Source organism: Tamandua tetradactyla, chromosome 6 (genome assembly GCF_023851605.1).
Source record: "Tamandua tetradactyla isolate mTamTet1 chromosome 6, mTamTet1.pri, whole genome shotgun sequence".
Classification (NCBI taxonomy): Eukaryota; Metazoa; Chordata; class Mammalia; order Pilosa; family Myrmecophagidae; genus Tamandua; species Tamandua tetradactyla.
The window spans coordinates 116,700,616-116,724,747 of record NC_135332.1 but is presented as its reverse complement, the minus strand read 5'-3'; the positions used below and the strand labels follow the sequence as shown (position 1 = coordinate 116,724,747).

The 24,132-nt window shown below is 38.5% G+C and overlaps 1 long non-coding RNA gene across 1 annotated transcript in view; it reads left to right on the top strand.

Moving 5' to 3' along the window:
* Positions 1-9,627, top strand: part of LOC143686307 (uncharacterized) — a 33,671-nt gene extending 24,044 nt beyond the window's left edge. The window contains exon 3 of the long non-coding RNA XR_013177017.1: positions 9,313-9,627. This is a non-coding gene — a long non-coding RNA (uncharacterized LOC143686307). The remainder of the gene's footprint in view (positions 1-9,312) is intronic.
* The last annotated feature ends 14,505 nt before the right edge of the window (positions 9,628-24,132 follow it).

Here is a 24,132-nt window from a genome sequence, read left to right as displayed (position 1 = left end):
GAGTTTAGTCCATTAACATTCAAAGTTATTATTATAAAAGCAGTTCTTGAATCTACCATGTTATCCTTTGGATTTTATTTGTCAGAGTTATATATTCTTGTTTTATTATTATTTTTAAATTTTTTAAAAAATAGAACAACAAACAAACACAAGCATTCTTAACATATCATCATTCTGTTCTACATATATAATCAGTAATCACAATATCATCACATAGGTGCATATTCATCATCATGATCATTGCTTAGAACATTTGCATCAATTCAGAAAAAGAAATAAAAAGAAAACAGAAAAAAATTCATACATACCGTATCCCTTATCCCTCCCTTTCATTGATGACTAGCATTTCAAACTAAATTTATTTTAACATTTGTTCCCCTTATTATTTATTTTTTTTCCATATGTTTCACTCATCTGTTGATAAGGTAGATAAAAGGAGCATAAGACACAAGGCTTTCACAATCACACAGTCACATTGTGAAAGCTATATCATTATACAATCATCTTTAAGAAACATGGCTACTGGAACACAGCTCTACATTTTCAGACAGTTCCCTCCAGCCTCTTCATTACATCTTGACTAACAAGGTGATATCTATTTACTGGGTAAGAATAATCTCCAGGATAACCTCTCAACTCTGTTTGGAATCTCTCAGCCATTGACACTTTATTTTGTCTCATTTCACTCTTTTCCCTTTTGGTCAAGAAGGTTTTCTTAATTCCTTGATGCTGAGTCCCAGCTCATTCTAGGATTTCTGTCCTGTGTTGCCAGGAAGGTCCACACCCCTGAGAGTCATGCCCCAACTAGACAGGGGGAGGGCAGTGAGTTTGTTTGTTGTGTTGGCTGGAGAGAGAGGCCACATCTGAACAATAAAAGAGATTCTCTTTGTGGGTAACTCTTAGGCTTAATTTTAAGTAGACTTGACCTATCCTTTCTGGGGTTTTGTTTCATATGAACAAACCACAAGACTGGGGACTCAGTCTATTGCTTTGGTTGTCCCCACTGCTTGTGAGAATATCACAAATTCTCCACATGGGGAAGTTGAATTTTCCCCCTTTCTCACCATTCCCCCAAGGGGACTTTGCAAATACTATTTTATTCACTGTTCAAATCACTCTGGGATTTATTGGGGCATCACTCTGGACAAGCCTACAAAATCTTATGCCCTATTCAGGGTTTCATGTACTTATGGTGTTCAATTAAGCTGTCCACATAAGTTATATTAGGAACTGCAGTAGACAAAATATAAATTTTGTACCAAATAAACATTTTTTCCTCAGTCTCACACATAAGTTAAAAATTTTAAATATTTTCATCTATTTTCAACACCGTGCAGTAAAGACATTCCTTTGTTCTTCCTCATGCAAAAACATTTTTAAATTTGTATATTTAGTCATTATACATGTACATAGGTATCATTATACACTCTAGGCATTCCTAGATTATACCATCTCAGTATTTATTGTCTCTTTCTTTCTGATTTCATTTGTGCCCCAGCTCTCCTCCCTCTATCGTTCTCACATTCAGCTTCATTCAGTGTTCTAACATAATTGTATTACAGTTAGGTAGTATTTTGCTGTCCATTTCTGAGTTTTTACACTCAGTCCTGTTGCACAATCTGTATCCCTTCAGCTCTAATTACCCAATATCTTACCCTATCTCTATCTCCTGATGGTCTCTGTTACCAGTGAAATTCTCCAAGTTTATTCACTAATGTCAGTTCATATCAGTGAGACCATACAGTATTTGTCCTTTTGTTTCTGGCTAGTCTCACTCAGCATAATGTCCATCCACGTTCTTCCATACTTCATAAGTTTATTCTGTCTTATAGCTGCATAATATTCCATCATACGTATATACCACAGCTTGTTTAGCCACTCGTCTGTTGATGGACATTTTGGCTGTTTCCGGCTCTTTGCAATTGTAAATAATGCTGCTATAAACATTGGTGTGCAAATATCCATTTATGTCCTTGCCTTCATGTCCTCTGAGTAGATACCTAGCAATGCCGGGTCATATGGCAATTCTATACTTAGCTTCCTGAAGACCACCAAACTGCTTTCCACAGCAGTTATACTATTTGACATGCCCACCAACAGGATAAGTGTGCCTCTTCCTCCACATCCTCTCCAGCACTTGTCATTTTCTCTTTTATTGATAATGGTCATTCTGGGGGGTGTGAGATGATATCTCATTGTGGTTTTGATTTGCATTTCCCTAATAGCCAGGGAAGTTGAGCATCTTTTCATGTGCCTTTTGGCCATTTATATTTCCTCTTCTGAGAAGCGCCTGTTCAAGTCTTTTTCCCATTTTGTAATTGGGTTGTCTGTCTTTTTGTTGTTGAGTTGAACAATCTCTTTATATATTCTGGATACTAGACCTTTAACTGATATTTTATTTCCATATATTTTCTCCCATTGTGTAGGCTGTCTTTTTATTTTCTTGACGAAGTTCTCTGATGCACAAAAGTATTTAATTTTCAGGAGTTCCTATTTCTTTCTTTCTCTCTTTCTCCAATGCTCAAGTTTTGGGTGTAAGGTCTAGGAAACTGCCTACAAGTATAAGATTTGTAAGATATTTTCCTACATTTTCTTCTAACAGTTTTATGTTCTTAGATCTAATGTTTAGGTCTGTGATCCATTTTGAGTTAATTTTTGTATAGGGTGTGAGATATGAATCCTCTACCATTCTTTTGCATATGGATATCTTGTTCTCTAGGCACCCTTTATTGAAGAGACTGTTCTGTCCCAGGTGAGTTGGTTTGATGGCCTTATCAAAGATCAATTGTCCATAGATGAGAGGGTCTATATCTGAACACTCTATTCAATTCCATTGGTCAGTATATCTATCTTTATGCCAGTACCATGCTGTTTTGACTACTGTAGCTTCATAATATGCCTTAAAGTCAGGTAGCATGAGACCTCCAACCTCATTTTTCTTTCTCAGGATATATTTAGTTATTTGGGGCACCCTACCCTTCCAGATAAATTTGGTTATTGGTTTTTCTATTTCTGAAAAGTAAGTTTTTGGGATTTTAATAGGTATTGCATTGAATCTGTAAATCAACTTACATAGAATTGACTTCTTAACTATATTTAGTCTTCCAATCCATGAACACGGTATGCCCTTCCATCTAATTAGGTCTTCTGTGATTTCTTTTAACAGTTTCTTGTAGTTTTCTTTGTATAGGTCTTTGTCTCTTTAATTAAATTTTTCCTAAATATTTTATTCTTTTGGTTGCAATTGTAAATGGAATTTTTTTAATTTCCCCCTCAGATTGTTCATTATTAGTGTAGAGAAGCACTACAGATTTTTGAGTGTTCAGCTGGTAACCTGCCACTTTGCTGTACTCATTTATTAGCTCTAGTAGTTTTGCTGTGGATTTTTTAGGGTTTTTGATGTATAGTATCATATCATCTGCAAACAGTGAGAGTTTTGCTTCTTCCTTTGCAATTGTGATGCTTTGCATTTCTTTTTCTTGTCTAATTGCCTTGGCTAGAACTTCCAACACAATGTTGAATAGCAATGGTGGCAGTGGACATCCTTGTCTTGTTCCTGATCTTAAGGGCAAAGTTTTCAGTTTTTCCCCATTGGGGATGATGCTAGCTGCAGGTTTTTCATATATTCCCTTTATCATGTTGAGGAAGTTCCCTTCTATTCCTATCCTTTGAAGTCTTTTCAACTGGAAATCATGTTGAGTTTTGTCAAATGCCTTTCCTACATCAATCAAGATGATCATGTGGTTTTTCTGCTTTGATTTGTTGATATGGTTTATTACATTAATAGATTTTCTTATGTTGCATCATCCTTGCATACGTGGGATGAGTCTTACTTGATCATGGTGTATAAATCTTTTAACATGCTGCTGGATTTGATTTGCTAGAACTTTGTTGATGATTTTTGCATCTATATTCATTAGAGAGATTGGTCTGTAGTTTTCTTTTTTTCTTTTTCTGGCTTTTGTATGAGGGTGATGTTGGCTTAGTAGAATGAATTAGGTAGCTTTCCCTCCTCTTCAGTTTCTTTTTAAGAGTTTGATCAGGATTGGTACTAAGTCTTTCTGGAATGTTTGGTAGAATTCACATGTAAAGCCACCTGGTCCAGGACTTTTCTTTTTGGGGAGCTTCTTAATGACTGATTCAATTTCTTTACTTGTGATTGGTTTGTTGAGTTCATCTATTTCTTCTTGAGTCAATTTTTGTTGTTCATGCCTTTCTAGGAAGTTGTCCATTTCATGTACATTGTTGAGTTTATTAGCATAAAGTTCTTCAACAGTCAGAAAACAGCAGAAGTTTGCTTCTTTATATCCTCCCTAAATTCATTGATTTGATTTTTGATGAGGTTTTCCATGTCTGTTTGAACCTTCTGAATTAATTGTTTCAACTCCTGTATCTCATTGGAATTGTTGGTTTGTTCCTTTGACTGGGCCATATCTTCAATTTTCCTAGTGAGATTCATTATTTTTTGCTGGTGTCTAGGCATTTAATTACCTTAATTAATTTATTCTGGAGATTGTTTTTACTTCTTTCACCTAGGATTTTCTTGCTGGATGACTTAGTTTTCTATCCATTCCTTGAAATTCAGTTCAGCTTATTCTGGACCACTAGCTTAGGTTTTATTTAACAGAGCAATATTTTTCAGTTTTTGTTTTCTTGTTTCTTGTTCTGCTGTATGGTGCCTTCCCCAACCCCCAACCCTTAGGAGGGTCTACTTAGGTATTATAGACCCCAGTTGGATTTTCTCAGACCAAAGTGGCCTCCCATCAGGAAGAAAGAGCCACCTGTGTCAATTTTCCCTGAGGGTGAGACACAGCATGTTGGAAGACTTTTGTATGAAGTCTCTGGACTCTGTTTTTCCTATCCTGCCCAGTATGTGGCACTTGTCTGCCTGCGGGTCCCACCAGCATGAGGTGATGCAGTATCTTTAACTTCAGCAGAGTTTTGTGCTTGGGACGTGGTTGAGTCAGAGGAGAGGTTGTAGGCTGGATTTATTTGCTTTAATTTTCTAAACCCTGGGATCTGAATTCATTGAGGGAGGAAATCTACCTGAACTGGGCCCCACCCCTCTCCTGGGGAAAGCACAGGCTCCAGAGAAGCTCTCAAACAAGCTTGTTTCTGCCTATGCTTGGGGCAGTTGCAGCCTGAGAAGCACTGCCACTGTATCCAAAGGCAGTCAAGCATTTGTAGAAACACAGCCACAAAAAAGAAAGAGAAAAATCCTTCTCAGAGCTGGACCCGTGTTCTTTGGATTTCCCAATCAAGAGCATAAGTTGGTATGTTGCTTTGTGTACCTTCAGATCTTATGTGTCCCCTCCTTTCCCTCATGTCCCAGACCCTTTCAAGTATTATGTGCTATCAGATCCAAAATAACCTCTGTTTCTTTTCTTTTTTCTTTTTCCATCAGCCCTGACCCCTTGGCACCTGGTCAAAAATCAGCAACCTCAGCTTTGACGAGGTTTAGCTAAGCTGGTGGCCTATTTTTAGTAGTCAGAATTTGTGAATTAATTCCACAATTGAAGCTTAGTTGCACTCAGTCCCCGTTACCAGTAAAGTCCCTTTCCTTTCCCTTCTGGGAAGCAGCCTGTGGGGGCGGGGTGTTGGCTGCCACGGTTTGGGGCACTCATGGTTCTGGGGGGGCTTGCAACCAGTCCAGCTGGTCCAGACTGGGTTACGCTGTGTGTCCGGTCACTGACATGGCCCCAGAAGCTGTTCTGTACTGTTCCTGGCTATTTGGTAGCTGTTCTGGAGGACGAACTAAATGCCACACCTCGCTAAGCTGCCATCTTGGCCCTCTCTCCAGAGCTATGTATTCTTCCTCCTCTCTCTTTTGAATACTCTAAGTTACCCTTAAGGGTACTCTTCAGTTCTGTGCTCTCCTCCAGACCTCCCTCTCCTGTCTTTTTTTCTCAGTGACAGCACTCCCTTTAGTATTTGGTAAGGCTGGTTTCTTATTGACAGATTCTCTCACCCTTTGTCTGCCTGTGAAAATTTTAATCTCGCCCTCGATTTTGATGGACAATTTAGCTGGACACAGAATTCTTGGCTGGAAGTCTATCTCTTTCAGGATCTTAATTATATCATACCGCTGCCTTCTGGCCTCCATAGTGCCTGTTGAGTAGTCTGAACTGAGTTTTATGTCATTTCCCCTGTATCACTTTTCTCTTGCTCTTTTCAGAATTTTCTGCTTTCACTCTTCAATATTTGACAGACTGATTAGTATGTGTCTGGGATTATTGCTGTTTGGATTTATTCTATTTAGGTTCATTGGGCTTCTTTGATTTGTGTATTCATTTATTTTATAAAGGTTGGGGCATTTTCCCCCATTATCTCCTTAACAAATCTTTCTATCCCTTTACTTTTCTTTTTTCCTTCTGGGACACTGATGATTCCTATATTTTGTGCACTTCATGTTGTCCATCATTTCCCTGACATCCAATTCAAAAATTTCCTTTCTTTTGGTCATTTGCTCTTTTGTGCAATTGAATTCAATTATCCTGTCTCTAGTTCTTGTATTCTTTCTTCTTCCTCTTCAAATATGCTGTTGTGTGTCTATAGTATATTTTTTATTTGGCCTACAGTATCTTTCATCTCTGTGTTATCTGCTATTTTTTCTACTTATTCCTTCAAGTCTTTCAAATTCTTCTTTATGCTCTCAAGTGTCTTTTTGATATTCTTTATGTCAGTATCCAACTCATTGAATTTATTTAATGCAGTTGTATGGACATCATTTATTAGTTGTTCCAAAGTCTGTGTCTCCTCTGTTGTTTTAATTTGATCATTAGGCTGGGCTATATCTGTCAGTATCTTCATATGCTTTTTGATTTTCTGTTGACTTGAAAGCATCTAATTATCTTGGTAGGGTTACTTTGGAAGTTAATGTCCCTCAGTTGTCTGAGGTTTTCTATTTGCAGCATGGGCACGGTGCAGAGCGTGGGACATGGGGCCGGGCTTGGCGGCATGGTGGCAGGGCACAGTGCAGAGTCAGGCATGGGATGGGGGTGCTATGCTGGTGCCTGGGTGCATGGGGTGTGACATGCAGTGTCAAGGGGGGAGAATGTGGCCCAGGCAGGCCTAGCGCACAGGGGGAGGGTGCAATGTGGGGGACATGGACACAGGGCATGGTGGGAGACCAATCACCGGGGCTGTGAGGGTGCATGGTACATGGTTGGGGGTTTTCTATTTGCAGCATAGAAACCTGCACCCCACACCCACACCACTGCAGCCCGCCCATCCAGCACCCCACACACGTGGACACCCCCGCCATGCAGACTGTATATGCATACCTGTGCCCCAGCACCCCCGTACCCCATGCACATGCTCACCCCTCCTCACATCATCAGTGTCCCAGAAGGAAAAGAGAAAAGTAAAGGGATAGAAAGATTTGTTAAGGAGATAATGGGGGAAAATGCCCCAACCTTTATAAAAGAAATGAATACACAAATCAAAGAAGCCCAATGAACCTAAATAGAATAAATCCAAACAGCAATACTCCCAGACACATACTAATAAAAGACACTGGGGCCAGGGACTGGGGGGAGTGTGGGTCATGGTTGTGCAGTTCATGGTGGGGGGGTGGGTTGTGGGTGCAGGTGTGCGGGTTGTAGGTGCAGGGATGCATGTATACATGGGGCACAGGAGGGCACTGGGGCACAGGGGATAAGGAGGGGTGAGCATGTGCATGGGGCATGGGGGTGCTGGGGCACAGGTGTGCATATACACTCTGCATGGTGGGGGTGTCCACGTGTGTGGGGTGCTGGATGGGCGGGCTGCAGTGGTGTGGGTGTGGGGTGCAGGTGCTTGGCCCGCAGGGGGAGTGGGGCTCAGGTGTTTGGGGCACAGTGTGCGCGGGGAGTGAGATGGCAGGTGCAGGGTTTGGGGCACAGGTAGAGGTTGAGAGGAGAGCGCATGTGGGTGTGGGTGGTCAAGGGGCGTGGCTTGTCTTGCTTCCTCACCCTGCCTCCCTGTCTTTGCACTCCTGAAGGCACCTGGCCTTCGTTTGGAAAGGGGTATGGTAAGCTCAGTGTACTAATTAATTGGATGGTTTCTATGAGCAGGGAAAGCTAGTTTACTGGTTTCTGGGTTCCCCAAGGGAGCTCTGGGCTGCAATGCTGAGGGATCTGATATCCGAAGCTAGCCGCAGTGGCAGTCACTTTCCTGCACATGGCCTCTTATCCCTGGTGGAATCCTGACACAGCCCATTCACCTGTTTCTCTGCATCTCAATTTCTCAGGTTTTTCATTCAGGACCTCCTTATATAGTGTAGAAGACCCTCTCAAGTCATTCACACCCTAGAACCACTGTCCTGGTTGTTTTTCTGTCACTTCTCTAATTGTTCCTTGGAGTAGGGATGAATTCAGTGTATCTTGTTTCACCATCTTCTTGGAAGTCCTAATTTGATATTTATCTTGATAATTTGTGCATTGATTTTCCAGCTTCTCCTTTCTCTTGTTTTCCTTCTCTTTTCCATTTAGCTCAGCATATGCTTTGTTCTTCCTCTATAAGGAAGATCTATATCATCTTTATTCTTGATGGTGGGGGTGGGGACCAAGAGCCTAATAGGCTGGGACCTATAGACAATGGGTTTAACCATAAAGTTAGGTGGTCCTATGTAACTCTACATAAATGTTGGGGTGCCATTATTTAAAACTGAGGAATAGTATCGGATTTTCTTATTTGAAGCTCTTGCTTCTTTGGTAAATGGCTTCATAGTAATCATTAGAAGGCAATTTTCTGCTAAAATCAGGTGCAATATAAATCATGTGTTTGAATTCTGTTTAGAAAGAATATTTAATTCTTAAAATAGAAAACTGTGATAACATTGTTTTATTTCTTCCTTAAGCCATTAGGATTTCAGAATCAGTTTGTTTCTACAAGTAATAAATATTCATGAAATCACACCCATCCTAAAATAAGATATTTTAGCACAAATGAATTTATTCATATCAGTAGTGATTTGAATGTTTGACTTTCCAGGACTCAACCTTTGCATCATGCCCAGCATTGGTTTTGAGATACTTGTGAAGGTAATTCTCTGAACGGGATTTGTGCTTCAGTGCAAAATGTAGATATGCAATTGATGGATGTTTAAAAATATGTTTTTGCAAATTGCTTGCCTTCCTCCCTTTACTAATTTGTCATCTGTGCTAAGTGGCTCTAGAGACAATTTAATGAATACAATTTACCAGAGACTTTAGTAAAAATAAATTTGATTCTGGAGCACCACAAATTATAGAATCATGAAATGAAAAGGACACAGAAAGGTCATCTGGTTTGTCCTCCTTCATTCAGACAGGTTTGCACTTCTCATTACAGCTGGGTGAGGATCTATCCTAATTCTGAGGACATTCTGAGAAGATTTCACCAGCTCCCTCGTTATCGCTAATGTGAAACATCCATCACTGGTGGAAAATTCGTCTGAAGGACATCTAATTTCCTCATACTGGAGTTTATTCCCATTTCTTTTAAATGAGTCTTCAGTGATGACCACATAGATTTCTGTTAACCAATCACTTCAGAGAAATGGGGTTGAATGAGATAATGCATAGAAAGCTCTTAGAACAGTGTCTGCACGCAGTAGGCTCTCAATACGTTAGCTGCCATAGTCATCATTACCATGTTCGTTAATACAGAGGGAGAAATCATGTTCTTTGTCCATATCATTTTAGGATTAGCAGCTCTGGCTGCCTGCTGGTTGACTGGGTGTTGTATCTGGAGGTTGCACCCGATTCAGTGGAAAGCAATGCATGATTAGTAGTTGACAAGGGTGAGGTAGGTGTGTGCACGGAAGGAAAGCACTTGTGCCAATGGTTTGCCATCCCTGTAATGATGACTGCAAACTCTCATCACATCTTCTGAGCTTTGAGCCCCTAGTATTTAGCCCAGCGCCTAGCAGAGAAAGACACAGCAGGTACTGAATGCTCACCATCTTAAAAATCAACAAATATTTTCACATGAGTGTTATCCTTGTCTTCATACTTTTTCCATTTTCTTTTATTTGGTCTGAGAGGTATCAGTGACTCTAGAGATACTTTTGTTGCGCAAAAACCAGGAAGGAGGCTACAAGCCTCCAGGAACGTCCCGCGAAATTAGAACTGGCCGAGACTAAGGGTCCGTAGTTTCGGGAAGCAAGTGATTAATTGGCTCCTGTGCACAGGGTTCAGCCGAGTCACCTCGAAAGTCTGAGCCCCGAACAAAAGGCAACCTTAGCTTTTGTAGACTGTATTACATGCTAGAGATAAGGTAAGCTTAATGTGGCAACTAGCAATATTAAAGTAAAGACAATGGGTCAGTTTAAGGCACGAAGCCGATTACAGAGGCAGATTCCCATCCCAGGAATGCATCTTACCTCATTTGTCTGCAGTTTTACCCATTCCTGGAGGCTAGGGGAGGGAGTCCCTATCCCAGGATGTGTCTTATCCCCATTTCCTGGCGTTTCCCGTTTCCCCGGTTCCTGGAGGTCAAGAGACGGAATCTATATCCCAGAAATGTGTCTTATCTCACTTGCCTGCCATTTCCCTCCCGTTCCTAGAGGTCAGGAGAGGGGGATCTGGGGATTTTCTACAGAGAAGGCAGCCGAATAAGAAAAAGAAAGGGGTTGGGGGCCTGTTTGCTACACTTTCAGTTCATCTAGGCTCTTTGTGAGTTGTAAAAGCCAGAATTCTATCTATCTTGTGAACTAAAACACTGAGCACAGTGCTGAGTTCTGATAGATCTGCTGATTTCTCATACCATGAAAGATAAAGCTCAGCGTCATGTGATGGGTCCTCATGTTTCTTTCACCCGGTCAGTGACTTCCTGGCAAAATTTAATCCCGTTTACGATCACATTGGGTGACCACCTGAAGTTGAGCTCTCAAGTTCTTGCGAGGAACTTAATAGTCTTTAGCTCCTGGAGGCCTGTCAGTTATCAAAAGGGTTCAGAAAAGAAAACTGAGCTGAAATAAGGAGTAGGCTGAGTTTTGGTCTTGCACTGTCCACGACTTTGCAGCCATCTGAGCCACGATTAGACCCATCAGTCCACTTGAATTTGACTATGACAGCCGGTGGAGAAGAGAGAAAAAATATTTTCTTAGCTGTCTTAGAGAAGAGGACATGCTATTATTCCCTCTCCCACCTTCATCTTTTTTGAGGCCTAGTCATGCTTTTCAGGGTTTATTTTTCTAGGGCTGGGGGAAGAAGGTGAACAGGGTAAACTGGGAGCAGAGTGAAGGGACCATGCCAGTGGGAGGAGAATTGTGTTTCTAGCCAGGTCAAGAGAGGGAAGGAGACACGAGCTGTTTTTATCCCAACTCTTTTAGGTTAAATGGAATTCTAGGAGTGGTGATTCCTCCCCCAACTTCGTCCCTCTCATGTTCTCTCTTAGTTTGTTTCCTTTGAACTTTCAGAAAGGGAGGGTTGGGGTGGGCAGTGGAGTAGGTCAGAGCTGATTATAAGCGAGAAGCTTTGTATTCCCATTTGTGGGCAGCTGGCCTTACCGGGGGGGCTGTGCACCCTCTGGGAAGACTAGAGAGTCCTGTTGGTGTTTTTATTGAAATGGCTGCTCCTGGAGGTACGGACAAGCCTGGGGGGTGTGGGTAGAGCAGGCCCTTTGCGATTCCTTGTTCCTCATCGGTGGCTTTGGACTTTAAGCATTAGTTCAGAGCAGAAGGGCTCTTCTAGAAGGAATGAGCAGTGAGCACTGATTTACTCTACATCACTAGCCCCACCTCTTATGGTTATAAAAATGCATCCTTTATGTGTTCCTACCTCTTTCAAATGAAATGATTACCAGGAGGGTCACAGTTGTTGTGCATCCTGGCCACTTTTGTTTTACATAGATGCAAGCTGGAATCCAGAGGAATGCTTTTAAAGTGCCATCGTGCCCACAGCTGTCGGTTCAGCTGGTCACTTCTTTCCCTCCTGCTATCAGGGCATGAGTTGGGTGTAGAGCGACCAGGCGGTCTGCACTTACATCTGGGTCAGGATACAAATACAGGGCATATCTTAGTTCACACGTACAGACATTTTAAGGGTTATTAATTTGATTCACGCAAGTGCCTGGTATTAAGAACAGGGACACGTTTGCTGTGGAGAGTTGAATTTTCTCAGAAGGAATCATCCTGGACACTTTTAGACTACTAGACAAAGTTCTTCAAGGTAAAGACTGTAATGCACATTCCCAGCACTCTATGGACAAGCAAAGTGAGAAAGTTTACTTTGATGGAAAGGCAAGCAAAGCAAACCAAGGCCCAGCATGGCCTAAATGGTCAGGTGGACAAACTCTTTAGCTGGAATGCCTGGGTTTAAATCTTGGCTTTACTACCTGTGTGACTATGGGCAAGTTACTTAACTTCTCTGTGCCCTAATTTTCTCTTCTGAAAAATGGGATGATAATATTAGTATTATGAGTATTAAAAGAGAAAATTATGTATAGGACTTGGCACATGGTAAGTGCTTTATATGAGTTTGTTAAATAAATAAACTTCGCTCCTCACTATATGTTAAGCTTCTGTCTTCAAGAGGGTGAATCAGCTGGCAGTCTTATCATTACTTCACTGGTCTGGTAGGACTGGCTACATCACCTGTGGGACCTGGCGCAAATGAAAATATGGGGGCTTCTTCTAAGCTTGAGGTCCTGTTTGATGCACAGTTTGCATGTCCATGGAGCCGGCCCTGTGTTCAGGAGTTAAGACTTGTTTTAACCAAGAAAAACTCTCCTGAGTTGGCTTTAGGAATGGGGGTGGGAGATGATCTCAAAACTGTTACTTTGATTACCTTACCCTAAGCTTTCAGATAAGTGGTTTGCATTGAAATTTTTAAAAATTTAGCTCAAGAGACTTTTATCTGTGGGCTGTCCAAAGGGATTTGTTCAGAAAGGAAAGTACAGTCTTCCTTTCCCTTGAGTGGCAATGGCACCTGCTTTTAGTTTTCTCCAGACTTGGTCTTTTTTACCATGTCTCATCCAGAAGCTACTTGCCTACATTGTCAGAAAGGAGGTGTCAAGAAGCCAGGGACTGTTGGGTGGTTGGCATGCATGCCATATTTGAAGTGGCTTCATGTAGAGAACTGAAATGACACAGATGATTTGTTTACACATTTATTTTCTATCTTGCTTATTCTACCAGACTGAAATGGAGAACAATGCCAGCAATTTTATAGACATTTTGACATGAATTAAACAAGTATTTTGATGTTGAACAATTGTACACACTACTACATGCATATAAAATGCTGATTGGTGCAGAACTATTGAGTTGATTGGCAAAACTATTAATATGGAATCACATTTTCTTTTAATGGAGTCCAAATGCAGCAGATATGGGGACATTGATACAAACACCATCAAATGGGAGAGAAAGGCATTGTAGGTATAGGAAGGACAGCTGAACAAACACGAGTATGCTAAATCATATCCTCTACAAAATGGAATAACATTTTGGCTGCAAATATAATGAAATAAAGCATGTTGAAGCAGATGAATGAGGCTAGACAAGACTTACCACTTATACATATGCATTATCTTCTATTGAGAGTTTGCATTCAAGGTATTTCAGCATGGTATAGGACGAAATGCTAATGCTGTTTTGTGTGTGAACAGGATGGAATAGCCCAATCAATTGAGAAATCTTAAAAGTAAAATACCAATTGTGCTTCTTTTTCCCTGCAGAATCCAGAGCTTTCATAGACTAGTATGAAATCTCTCTAAAACACTGAAATTACCAAAAGTGAATGATGCTTCATGCAACTGTACCTAGAAATGCAATACCATGTATAACAGATATATGAAATTATTTTACTTAATATGTACAGCAGTTTTAAGAACTGTTAATTTAGGTTCTGATAGTCTACTTAGGTTGTAAAAATAGTTTTGTGTGTTTTTAATCTGGAAGATGTTTGGGACTTAATAAAAACTATTAAAATCTCTACAACTTGAGAAAAAATAGGCTGTATATCAATATCTTCAACAGGAAAATCATCCATGATTATCCCCCAAAAGTTTTTTTTGTCTGTGTACATTGATTTCTGACAGCACTGAATAAATTCACCCTACATTTCATAAGATCACGCCATGAATCTTCAGCAATGTGCTGAGTTTAGCAGTAAGATTATAATTTTAGCATTAAACATTGAATTAATGAATTTTAGGAGTTAGACAATTTCTTTTAATAATATGTGACTCTTTCATTAACTAAAAAAGCTGTAAGTAACTCAGGTTTCTGTCCTGACCCTAAACGCATGCATGCCACACGCACACACACAAACACAACTTTCCCTAAAGCCCAATCAACTTTTCAAAAAATACACGTATTTCTCCCCATTTAATTCACTGGAAAATTTACCTTTCTCTTTTAGTTTACCTTTTTTCGCCCCTTTTCCTCCCCTCCTACCCCTTTCTTCCTTCTTTTTTATTTCTTGCAACAAATGCTGGCCTTTGAAGGTCTGTATATGCTAAATTTGTAGATAACTTGCTTTAGTTTTCAGAGACCAAAATTAAAATAATGTATGCATTTGAATACTGGACATCACAAGATGGCTCGCTTCTGAGAAATGCGTATCCTTTGACTAGTGAAAAGAGCTGCAATCAGACAAGTAAGAATTCACCACGGTCTCCTCTGTTTACTTTACAAATAATAGTGGTGAAGGAAACCACTTAAGGCAGGTCTACCCAGGCAGAGGAAAAGAATTTAAGCAATCATCTGGGAAAATCAGTAATATTTCTCAAATTGAATTACTTGACATATTTTGACTAGGTAGATATGACATAGAGATTTTTTATTAGAAGCCTGGAAAAACAGTTAAAAAATACTACTTCAGTATTTACAGTTACGTATACACAGATTGAAATGATTCAAACAGTGAACCATTTTAACTAAAGGCATTATTGCACTGCCTCAGACCTTTTTTGGACTAGATGTTAAGCAGTTTACAGTCACTTTGTACCATGGCCTATGTATATGACACCATAACATAAGGTGTTGGCATAGTAAGGCGAGACAATCACACTGGTAGCTTTTAAATGCAGCAGACATGGACAGTCAACATTAAATTTTTACATAAGCTACACAGAGAGACAGGTAATAAATACATCTAGTGAGCTGGGCAGCATAATGCTTTATCAGGATCCTATTTAATAAGCTAGGAACTGTATTTTATTTGAGAAAACAAAGAGAGGAATACAGTATTCTTTAGGTTATAACTAAATGTTAATGAGATCTAAACTGTCATGCTATTATTGTTTAAAAGATGGATTATTTCTTCAAGCATCATAATAAGTTGACTGAAACCCCAAACTAGGCAATATGTTTTATGTAGCCAAAAAATTATCTCATTAAAATCAAAGTATTATTTTTAGCCTACCAATGATGGCTACGAGACATTCTAAGTGAAATTTCTAAGTGAAATTTTAGTGCATTTGGAAATTCCTTTCCAGATTCAATGAAAGAATTTCCCCAAGTCAACCTATCTCTAATATTAATGTCAGATGCAACCCTCACGGTCCCCCAGTGGTCACTCTAATTTGGTTTTGGAGTAGCAGCTGGCGACGCTGGGATTACATTTAGAAGTGTTAGCACTGTAAAGTGGGGCAGCATCCAAAGTCGTTGGTCACCACCCAGCTCCGAAGCACTGTAGGAAATAAGGGCTCGATCTACATTTTTATCAGCTTGTCATTTCAATAAATTGAAATAGAAAATAAGCCTCCTCCACTCCTTACTTTTCTTGGTTAACAAAATTAAGATTTTAATATGGAGAAAAAGTAAAAAAGAAAAATCACTAATGAAAATCTACACTTTAGATTCTAAAACCAAAATTTAAGGAAGACATTCTTAACATTGAGAGCTTTTATTCTCATGTTGTAGTTTACTTCAGCAAATAGCAAATTAGGGAAAATCTAGAACCAAATAGGTTATGAATTACTTTACAAAATATGCCTTTAAGTTTACAAATATTTAAAGCAGAAAGATGGACTGGTGTGTTGAATATTCAGACAATGACTACTTATGTTTAATCTGATGGCAATAAGGAGTGTGTAAAAGACTCCTGAGATATATAAAATATTCAAGGTCTTAGTAATTACGTGAAGCTGATTTTTCTCTAGGAGAAACTGGTATTTGTCTATTAAGCATTTAAAATGTAAAGCAGTTAGGTAAAAAAATTGTATTACCTAATTTTCATAGCAATTTGTCTAAATAAGGCCAATTTTTCTTTAAAGCCATGTGTGTATGTGTGTGTAATTTAGCAAATAAAATCTCTATGTTAAGGTGACAATGAATGAAAAAGTTACATTTATACACAATTTATACTCACACACATTTAAAACTTGTGATAGTTTAGGGAGCTACAAAAGAATCTTAAAAGTCTAGGTTATTTGCACATAGATGTGAGTGGAATGATTTCTTTTGAAATACTTTTTAATAAGAAAATACACATCTTGTATTTGTCAGGCATTGTGCTAGATGCTTTAACTATATGCTACCTCACTTAAATTATAATAGTCATTTTCCACACTCTTAATTATAATAAAACTAGAAATATTAATTTTAAATGATTATCTAAAGATATTTTTACACAAAAGAAGTTTTAAAAATCTTAATCCAAATATAAATTATTTGTAATTGGGTAGATAGAAAAGTATAATTCTTTAATATGGCTTTCTCTCCCTCACTAATATCTTTTGCTAAAGTTTTGTTTAACTTGCTATTACAGTTTTGTCCCTATAAAAATCATCAGAGTAATGTCAGTTTTCCCTGATAGAAACATTTGTTACAATTGTGAATGATGAAAGAGACAGATCCTTTGTCATTAGTCCCCTCTATGTGTTCTGCCTCCTGTTACTCTTGGCTTTGGGCTTCAAGTTGCTATTGCTAATGGCTCATTTGGGCCTGCCTTTTGGATTGGTACCTGACTTGGTGTCCGACTTGGTGCCTGACTTGGTACCTTTGACTTGGTGCCTGACTTGGTACCTGACTTGACACCTGACTTGGTGACTGATTTGGTGTCTGACTTGGTACTTGACTTGGTGCTTTTGACTTGGTGCCTGACTTGATACCTGACTTGGTGACTGATTTGGTGTCTGACTTGGTACTTGGTGCTTTTGACTTGGTGACTGACTTGGTGCCTGACTTGGTACTTTTATCAGGCTGACCTTAGGGGAGGGTTGCTGGCTGGGTGCTGCAGACAGGAGAGGAATGAAATATCTGAATGAGCAGAGTTTGGGGTTTGATAAAAAAGATAATTTCCAAACCAGGCAAACTTTCACAAAAAGGTGGAAGGGAGTAAGAGATTATGTCAGGTCCACAAATGGTTTCCATTGTACCCCAGGGCACAGTAGGAATGTTAAATAAATTGTGTAGTGCTATTCTCCTTTAAACATCTCCCATTTACCCTCACTTCTTCAAACTGAGCAAAGTAAGCAAGCAAACACAAACAGCAGCATAGAAACAAAGGCCTTGGGTTTGAAAACAGGTGCTAAGGGCTGACATAGTCATTATGTAGTTAAATTTAAAGGTTAATAGAAATGTTTCAGTGTGCTAATGGTACCATATATTTGCTTAATAAACCTTTTTTATATACCCGCTTTTGAATATTTTATAGTTTAATATCATACCTCTTTAAAATTGTATAAGTCTTGTGTTAAGTTATTGGCTTTTCTTTCTTTTTTGGCTTTGAACTAAATAGGAAGACTTTGCCAATTCTTCAGTGAGATTTTCATAGTTTATGCATTTTTGTTCATGAATTCTGGTCATAACATTTTGTTGGGTAACGTTACTACATGTTCCTTTCTGTGTATTTGTTTTCCTTTAAAAAATTCTCCTACTCGCCATTAAACATTATGATATTAATATAATTTGCAGGTTAAAAATATAGCCTAACCTATATGCTATAAATTAGAATGTTACAAATGGGCTTGGTTTAAAAATGGGCCAGAAAGTTAGCTGGAATCTTGGTTTAAAAATGGGCCAGAAATTTAGCTGTAATAGAACTTTTGGCCAACACCCACAGATGTATAATGGAAGTTTAAAATTCACCTGAATTTTTGCCAAGGTCAATTCAGGGTATTTTAGTTTCAATTTATTATCTCGTAGATTGGAAATGGAATTTTGGAGTGAATCAAATCAGCTTTGTCTTTACAGGTCCGTGATTATTTAAAAATTGCCATTTTGAGTTTTCTTTTAGTTTCCTGCTAATAGCAGAAAGGTCTGAGTAGCATTTACTGTCTTTCCAAGTGCAGACGAAGTCACTGCTAAATATTTAGCTAAATTTGTGATTTTATTTTGATTTGCAGGCAGTAGGCACAAATACTCTAGAAGTGCTATGCAGAGGATAGCAACAGCTTTACCAGATATTTTGGACTAAGAGAAAGAAAATTTACATATGAGAAGGAGAAACGATCACCGAAAAAAATGCCTGGGATGGTGGCATGATTTTGGCTGTGTGCATAGATAATGAAAGGCGGAAAATGGTAGAGAACTTTCAAGTCTGTGTTCTTTCTTGCCAAATAGAATTCACTTTTTCTCAAGCTGACCACAAGAGGGCACTCAACATGGGGAGTTGATGTCCTTTCTTTGAACCTTTGCTTCTGGTCTGGTTCTGTCCTGTTCTCTGTTTCCTTTCGTCTTGATTTTGAAAGTCTATTAATATTGTTTGGTATGCCATCTCAAGTCCCTTTTAGATTTAAAAAGAGTACAATTAACTAAAAGAAAAAACTATTTAGCCATATTGTTTGCCAACATTACCCACGGTAAATAGGAGAAAAACTCCTATGCAGAAGTTGGCATTAAGCTTTCACGGCATTAGCAGATTGTGACGGCTTCTATCACAGAACGAAGGCTGGGGTTAAAAAAAGAGTCAAAGCAGTTATGGGAGTATCAGTATGATTACTTTAAACATCATTTTTGCTAGACTAATGACTCATTTGGCTGAAATGGGCAATGTCTCATTGAAATAAATAGGACAAAATCTAACCACTGTTACTGGATTTCTGTAAGCTGCTGTATTTTTAAGTCTGATGTTCAGAAATTTAATGTGCTGGTAATTCAGATTCTAGATTAAGGAATGAAAATAAATAAATAAGGCTGAGTGAAAATGAAAGGGAATTATAGAAATTATCAGGCAGTGGATGCGAACATTCTTGCCATTCTCTTTCTGGATTTCACTTGGGAATATGATCTCTTTAAATATGAAACTTTTGTTAGACTCTAAACTTGAGGGAAAGGACTACCTGTGAGTTGATTTCTAGCATATAGTAGATGCTCAATAAATGCTTACTGACTGAACCATTCTGTCAACAGCAATCTGGAAGAATTGCTGTTAGATGATAATCAGAACTAATTTCTTCAGGACAGGAAGTAAAGTTGGAATCATGGCCTCAATTTAACTTTCATGTTGATAATATGATTTAGTTTAAGTTTTATACATATACCTAATAAGATTTCTCTGCTTAAAAACATTCATTTTACTTACACTTTTCTTAGTCTTTCTTCTCTCTTTTTAGTACTGGACTCTTTTGCTGGCCTTGAGTTGCTTTACTATTCAAGGACTATAACCCCCTCTCCCTTGACCCCCTACCTATGCATTACTGGAAATGGTACAATTAAGCTGGGCTGTTTTAAAAAAGTAAGAAGAGGAAACAGCTATTGAAACCACCAAAGGAATAGTATTATGAGTACTAAATGCCATAATATAGGAAGTTGGCTGAGATTTTGGAGTTGGGACCTTTCCTTTTCTTATTAGTGGAGGCCTTTAAATGTTTCCATATTTATTTGGATTTTGTAGAGTTTTCTTTATTTTTTATTTATTTTTAAAGTTTTTGTTGGAAATGGACAGGGACAGTGGCAAAATGTCCAATATATTTTCAATCCTATAAGGAAGAGATGAACAAGTTGCTTTGAGTCACACTAAATAATTTTTAAATATTGGATTTTAAATATTTTCCATTTAGAAATTCAGTGGAGTCAATAGAGAATGGTGATATATTGCTAAATGTTGCTTGTAGTCAAGTGGAACTAAGGAAAAGCATTAAAATACCTTGCTTCTGACGCATAGCCATGAAACATGCTATTAAGATATCAATTTTGTATATAGTTTTTTGCTGGTATTAATTTTTGCTCTACTTATTTGTGATCAACTTTTATTAGCTATTCTGACAAGCAGTATATGCAATTGAAAATGTATTTTTTCAATTTATCAGACAAGGAACAACAATCCTTAACCTCACTCAGTTAGATTAACAATTTGTTATTTCAAGTGTGAAATATAAACTGTGGTTCAAAATAATTATGCACCAGACTTTCCATTTATATCATCCAGTATTTCTTAGGAAAACAGGTCTTTGGAAAATAATTTCACTTGTTTCTCTCTGTGCTTCCCTGGTTTGATCATCAGTGGGTGGTTTTTACATTCTCAGAAAAGACTTTTTTTTTCAGGAGCCCAAATCATCCTCAGTCTGGTTTGAAATGGGTCAGGTGGGTCAGGCAAACCAGGGATTTTCCTCCAGTGCCGAGCACAAGGTGTTATGTTGAATGTAGGGGTGATCAACTATCCATTTGCTGAATGGATGAACAGTGAAATGAAAACTGAGGTCAATTAAACAATATAGTTGATCTTAGATTAGAAGTGTTTCTTAAGTTCTACTTGTTTCTGTTTTAGAAGATCAAGTGGCTTTCTGAAGCCCTCTCCTTAATGATATATGTTGTGTTATATCATGAGCGATGAGTTATTTCTTTAATCCAGGGACATTGTGTCTGATCATCAGAATTTCACATTGGCAAATAGATGTGCTAAAGATGGTCAATGTTTGTTAACTTAAATCATTACCATTTGGCATGCTACACTGCTGCTTTAAATAGTTTGCATGGCTATCAGTGCACCTCTAGTGCACCCCTATTAATGGAAAAAATAAAACTTCTAACTGAGCATCTGTTCCTGGGGCATATTGGAATATTGGCTGTGAAACCAGAAGACATTGATGATGTCTACTGATCTAGGGTCTACTGTTCAACTGCTACCAGCATGAAATTGAGTGAAATACATAAACTCCTTCACTGGCAAATAAACATAACTCAGAAGGCTTTGTGAGGATTAAGTGAGAGAAGAAACTTTAAAATACTCTACATACATGAGGTGTTTTTTTGCTATTCAAAGTTCAAGGGAAAACAGTGGATTGTTGACTTTTCCTGACCTATATCTACATGAGAGTGAGCCTCTTTTGAGGAGAAATGAATGGGGTTACATACTTGATGCCTGTTCTTCTGGTGACCTAATCTAGCTGTGTCAGGATAACAGTTGACAAGGCAGGCTTCAAAGCAGTTGCTTGTGCCAGAATGGATAAATCTGTAGTAAAATGTTCAGTGACTAATTAAGTCAACTCTAGGGACCCACTTAAGCTGTCTCCATTGTGTGTGTGGTCCAGGCCAAGATATCAATGGATTCACCTGTTTCTGTCCTTTTGTGATAGATCTGTCTTTGGGCTAAAGCGATGTTGTGGTATAACTTGCCCTGGCTGTTAAGATGGCCAGAAGAATAAAATAAACCATCCCTGGGACTGTGTTAATTTGAGTTCCTTGGAATAGTCCTTCTTCACTGACATCTGTCCCCAGGCACTAAGCCAGGTAACAATGAGTGACATCTCCTGGCAGCAGAAACCTCCAGTGTCCTTCAAGAAAACCAGTCTATGTTCTTGTCACTCATGCAGTGCTTCTCAAACTGGGGTTGTTTTTCCCAGGTAATACAAAGGAGAGGCATTTGAAAATATGAGCATCAATTTTACTGGTTGATAGGTAATACAAAGCAATATTTAAAAAATATTGAAACATATATCATGGAGTAAAATGAAATGTTTTACATGAATTTTTAATATAAAATGTAAGACTTCAACAGACCTCTGTGCCTAGGAATTCCAAGGCATACACATTCATTTTCTGGGTTAGGCACGGACGACTGAAAATGTTTAAGAAGCACTGCACAAGCGCATCCTGCAAGCACGCATCCCCAAACTGCCTCACCTTGGAAATGTCAAAGTCAAAGATTTTTTAAAGAGGAATATTTTCTTTTTTCTTCGCTGAAGACTTATAGCCCAGATGGCTAAGAAGAACGAAGGGATGAGCTTGAAAATTCTTTAAGATTTAAAAAACGCCCTAGCTTGAAGGGGAAGAAGCTTTGGGGAAGAATGCTTTCAAGGAGAAAAGTCTAGGCGAGGGCATGGTTTCTAAGCATCTGGATGTGGGTTCTTGGTAAAAGGCCCGAGGGGCACATGAAAGGTGGGCATTGGGGGACTATCAGGGCAATAGGGACAAGTCCACTCATGCAGCTAGATAAATGAAACAGTCAACAAATAAAAAACAGATTCATCAATTCAGAGACACTGGAAAATAACTGCATCAAGAGGCTATGCGAAGAAAATGATTATCATAACTTCTTTGCTATTTGTCTAACAGCAGATATACCTGTTTGATTTTGAAAAACTATATACAGAAAATTCAAATAAACACTCTAGATTTACAAAAACCGATCAATATTCAGTTTTAGACGCTTAACTAAGTCCAAGTAATATAAATATTAACAATTAATGACCATGACCTCTTAAGGGCTATGTTTTGAAACAAACATAAAAACCATTAAGAAATTCTAAGCACAGTGAAAACAGCAATGTTTAACATTATATTTCAGCAGAAGGCTGCTTGGATTTCAACTAAGACCAAACTTTGTTTCCTTGTCTGAGATATAATGACCAGATTATCTTTAATATGTTCATCCTTAAAACCTAAATATTTGGGCTATTATTTCCAGTTTTTTTTCTTTTAGAAATGGAATAAAATTAGGATGTTTTTTCTCCTTTAAATAATAAGAATAAATTGTGCTTGAAATTTGGTCCAGCATTTTCCCAACTATTTCCCTAAACTGCAAACACACACATACATTGCTCTCAGTCAAAACCTGAAATTCCTGGGAGACCAAGGACTCATATTAACTAGAAGCTTTACATGGAGTTAGAAAGCATCTTTTCTTGGTTGTGATTGGTGGCAAAACTGAGACTCCTGAAAGAGGCTCTAGGGTTGTCTAGAATCACATATCTGGTTAGTTGTATATCTGGAAGCAGAGCCTTGATTTCCTGTGAGGCTGGATGGTGTAAAGACCTTGGATTCACATGACCTGGGTTCCAAAGAGATTTCACCATCAGGACAGCCTCCAGCAAGTGATGCAACTGCTGTGGCTCTCACTGTCCTCAGTGGAAATGGTGGAAATGGTTCTCAACAACAGTGCTCTTGACTACCCCCGGGAGGAACTGGAAATGTAGGGGGATATTTCTAGCAGTTGCAGCTACTGGAGGGTGCTGTTGGCATCTGGGCTATAGGTCCTGCAAAAGGAACAGCTGCCCCTAAAAAATGGTGGTCTCGCCCCTCCCTTCCCCATTCGGATACCCGGTGAAACATCACCAGGCCAAGGCTCTTTATGGTGCCTCATTTTTTGCATTCAACTCTGTCGATAAGCTGGGTGGCAGCCTCACTTAACTGACTCTTGTTTTAGTTTGTCAAAGGTCATTTTTTTGGAATTCCCACTGTGGCATATATGCATTCTATTTTTTGATATCCAGACAGAAAATATTGTTCGGATACAAATCCATTTGGATACAAATGGAAAACATAGTTGTCTTTAGATGGGCAAAATACAACTTTTCTTTTTAAAGTTCTGATTTTAAAACTTTTTTCAAGTTCTGACTTCCAAATGTGGAGAGACTTTTTTTTTCCTTAAAGTTTAGTTGCATGATCTAACTTTTTAATGTTTTCATAATACACAATTCTGTAATAGGCTGACTGTGATATGATATATGATTTACTGGTAATATTTCCTTTCCTTTTCTTTTCTTTTCTTTTTGTTTTGCATGGGCAGGCATCGGGAACTGAACTGGGTCTCTGGCATGGCAGGCAAGAATTCTGCCTGCTGAGCCACTGTGGCCCGCCCAATTTACTGGTAATATTTCACATTTAAATTACAAATATTTTGTTATCTGGTCATTAAATCTTGCCAATTCATGTTTTATAAATAAAATTACAAATGCTACAACTCAGCAGAAGCAAAAAAGAAAAACGCACCCTATGAATTATATCACAAATAAATAAAAATACTGTATTCATTTAAACAAATGAGCTTTATAACC